We start from the raw sequence: 4,523 nt of genomic DNA on the forward strand, positions 1-4,523 counted from the left end.
CTTTCATCCAGGGTTGTTTTTCTGTTCAATTCCATAGTCTAGCAGCCTTCCTTGACCACAAAAATTGTGTAGTTGTGCCTCCCAGTCTGCCTTGAACTGCGCACTTCGCACCTTCAACCCTCAATATTTTCCCTTTCCTGCTAGAAATGCGCAGAGAGCCCAGCCTCCCTTGGCCTCCAAAAATGCGTAGATGCTTCCTCCAGTGCCCTTCCCTCAATCAAAACTCACTCCCTCTAGGAACTGCGCAAATTTTCCCTTCAAGCCTCTCTGTTACTCAGTCCCCCATTGCCTCTTGAAACTACATAATATGTCCTCCTATGACCTCATCCCACAGCAGCAACTGCTTGCTTGAACTGTGCAATTCTATCCCTTAGTGGGCACTGCACAATTTTTCTCGGTGAGGACTGTGCAGAAAAGTTCCTCAGTCAAGCCTGAGCTGCACTTTGCGCAGTCTCAGTGATCAAGATCTCTCCCTATCAGCTGGAAATGCGCAATGCACAGTCACTGAGCCCTTCCTCCTAGTCTGTGACTTGTCCCAAGCTCGGTTCATGGATAACAATGCATCATCTTAGACTAAGGAGTTTTCGGATTGATGTCGTCCCATCATGATTGAATTGCAAGAACAGGTACACTATCAAGTCATGGCGATATCATGAAGAAGGAGAAGGAGGGAAGCATGCCTAAAGGCTCACTTGTAGCTGAACTTACAAGTGGACCTATCAAGAGCAAGCAAAGGGACACAATTTTGTAACCACCTTCCAAGACCAAAGATCATTGAAGACCCCTCATCATCAAGCTATGTGAAGGAGAAGAGAAAGCATATCCAAGAACACATCCAACACTTGGTAGCAATAATGACTTGACATTGCCACATCATCAAGCCAGTCCATGTCAGCAATGTCATGTCAAGTTGTGTCATGAGTTGTCATATGCCACATCACTATGGTGGACCATGTATATTGTAATCAATGTATTGTAATGTTGAGAAATGGAAACAAGAAATTCCAGATTAATTTGTCCTTGAATTAAACTGTGAATTAAATTCGAATTATATTCTCATAGCAACATAAAATAACTAAATTAAGTTTATTAAACTTACTTAAATTAGGAAATTCAAGTTGGAAGTCATGTATATGTTCTCCCTACTTTGTAGGAGTCCATTGTGAGTTAATTGTGAGTTGTAAATAGAAGACTCAGTTTCATGAGTCAGTTCAGATAAATTAGTTCTCAAACTAATTGAGAGAACTAATAGTGAGTTAACAGTCAGTGGTGACACTAATGAACTCCACCAGTGCTACTCTAGTTAACTGAATATTTACTCATCAGAAACTCATGCATGTCGATTTTGAGAAAGACCTAGTTGAGACTAGAGTGTAGGGATAATGTACTATTTGTTTTAGATTTTTTTGAGTTGCACTGATAGTGCATGCAATCAGAAACTGATCCTTGAGGGATTGTGCTATTTTTAGAGGCTTTATTTTCCTTTACCTACAAGCTATCCTTCATAGGAATTACACATTGGAATAGAGACTTGGAGAGCTTGTGAATTGGCTAAGTTGCAGCCTTGAGCTTGCTTATGAGTTGGAGATTGAATTTGCTGAGTGCTAGGATTGCTCTAGAGAGAACAAGCATTGTAATTCCATCTTGACTTTCTGGATTAATACAAAACAAATAGTGGGGTTTTGAGCTGTGGCTTTCCTTGGATATTTATTGTGTTATGCAATGTTTTAAAACTCTGACTCCAACTCCCACTCGGTCGAGGGTCGACTTCGACTCTGACTCGGTATCGACTCGTTCAGCTCGATTTCAATGACTCGGTCATTGTAAAAAAAACATTAAATATTTATTTTTTTTATAAAAAAAACATAATTTTAAAGATTTTCGTTCATGTTTCCAAACACACAGCATTAGAATATAGATAGAAGACAATATATGATCAAAGTAGGCTCATGAATATATCCATTATATCAAAATGGCACCCAGTGCACTGTCCAATACATACATGATGATGATATAGATATCAAAACAAAAACACATAACCAAGGAGGCTAGAAATGGCGTTATCCTCCAAAATCGATTGTAAGTCATCAAGGAACTAATACAAGGGTCCAAGAATGTTCCTCACTCCAAGAAAGTCCCAAAGTGCATGTGTATATCTTCAAAAGGTGCATCCTCCACCATGATGTCGTCTAGGAGAGACCCTATGTCACCCTTTTCAAGCATGTGAGTGACATGGCACCCCTAAGGGTAAGCATTGGCATCAAAAAGGGATGTGCTAGCCCTCCTAAGTCATCTCAATGATAACCATCCTCATCTGTGCTTTGGAAGAAGGCAACATCCACCAAAACAGGGTCAAGGCTAGCCAGGGAGTATCTTCAGTCCATTTGGGCATATCATCAAATAGTCCAACGTCCAAGCTTTTAAGTTTAGTGTTTTAGCATTTGGAGGCTCATCAAGGGGTGTAGCATCACGTGGAATCAACTCAAGGTTCGACGCTCAACTTTGGAGGGCCAAGGTTGGGGCCACAAAGTTAGGTTTGCTTTAAGAAAGGGGAAAATAATCTATTGGAAGGTTTTGAAGAAGAATGAAGCTATCCCTTAAGGAATCTCTACTACATATGTGATACCACCTAAACAAACCTTTCAAGATCAAGCGAGATAAATTTATTTAGGGACAAAAAACCATTAAAGTAAAAAAAAAAAAAAAAATCGTTGTTTTTAGTTCACGGGCCGCTGTCATCCAACCCGGCCGAATAGGCTTGGACTTGGCCAACTCAGTAATAACCCGACTGACCGAACCGGTTCATTGGCCGAGTCGACCCGGTGAGGCCTTGATTTGGACCAACTCGGCTGAGTCGGTTCCGAGCTGGCCGAATCTTAAAACACTGGTGTTATGTGCCTTTGATTCTCTTCCTCTATTGATTATTGTTTGCTCGATGTTTATGGGCTTCCGCTATTGCTTTAACAAATTGCATTAGCTTGTGAATCTACAGGATTTTCTACATGGTATTAGAGCAAGATTGTTTTTTGGGCCGAGAGTTTGTAGAGTAGATCTGAGAATTTTTGTACAAAATTTTTAGAAACAAATTGCAAATCTGGATTCTTTGGAAAAAGATACCCAAATTCAAAAAAAAATGGTTGAATCGGAGTTTGGATGAGGGAGATATCACTGATTTAAAATTAGCTCTTTAGAGGAAATTTCGAAGTTTTGAGTTTCTGGGTTACAGGTGAAAGTTGAATTTTCATACATACTTCAGGATTGATAAATGGCGTTCCATGGGTTGAGGCTTGAGTATGCCTTGGAAGGCAACTCGAATTTCATAGCCTGGAGGGACATGATGGAGGTTGTGCTAGAGGACAATGGCTTGAAGGAATTTGTTGAACAAGCAATTCCTAAGCCAACAGCTACTGATGCACAGAACTTCGCCAAGTGGAAGAAGTGTGTGGCAAAGGCAAGGCGGATAATCCTTGAGGGAGTTCGAGATCATATTGTCTCAAGTCTCCATGCAAAGGAAACCCCACATGTTGTGTGGAAAACATTGACGGACTTGTATCATAATAGTAGTGATCAAAGGAAGTTGGCATAAACTTCGTAAAATCAAGATGGAGAAAGGCGAGACTATTCCAAAGTACTTAACCAAGTTCACTCAATGTCGAGATGAACTTGGAAGTGTTGGAATCACGGTTGCCGAGGAGGATATGGTGAGTCTTTCTCTTCTTGGACTCCCAAATAGTTGGCATAGTTAACAGGACTCTGTCAATGGTCGGGAGAAGCTGCCAGATTGGGAACAACTATGGTTGGATTTGATGCAGGATGAGATCAAGAGGAACACCAAGGATGGCTCTTCATCAAATACTGGTGATGAAGAGAACTATGCCTTAGTGATTAAGGTAAGGAAGGGGAAAGGTAAAATTTCTCATTCCAAATCAGATTCTTATCATGGAGGTAAGAAGAAGGACATGACAAAAGTTAAATGCTTTCATTGTCACAATATGGGTCACTTTGCTACAAATTGTCCATTGAAAAAGTCCAAGGAGAAGTCCTCAGGAGGAGCGACGGGTGAGGCTTTGGCCTCCCAATTCAAATTTGACTTTTCCCTCATTGCATGCACGATGTCTTCAATGATGGGAAGTGTCTGGTACTTAGACAGTGGAGCTTCTTTCCACATAACTGGCGAAAAAGAATTATTCAGTGAACTAGAGGAGAAAGATCTCAAGATGCATATTGAGATGGGTGATGACATAAAGTACAATGTTACTGGTGTGGGCACTATTACTTTTCAGAGGGAGCATGCAGCTCCACTCACCTTGAATAATGTTATGCATGTACCCGGACTAACGAAGAACTTGGTATCCATTTCCATGCTTGAGGATAGAGGCTATGATGTGATCTTTTCGAAAGGAAAGGTGTTCCTTCAACACATAGCCACAAGTCAAGTAAAGAAGATAGGGGTTCGAGTTCAGAATCTCTATAATATAGAGGTAGAGGATTGTGCTGCTTTGAGTTCAAAAGCGGAAAAGATG

The sequence above is a fragment of the Pinus tabuliformis genome, chromosome 2_2, assembly GCF_031772625.1.
Source record: "Pinus tabuliformis cultivar Carrire ecotype Pingquan chromosome 2_2, CPIR1, whole genome shotgun sequence".
Taxonomy (NCBI): domain Eukaryota; kingdom Viridiplantae; phylum Streptophyta; class Pinopsida; order Pinales; family Pinaceae; genus Pinus; species Pinus tabuliformis.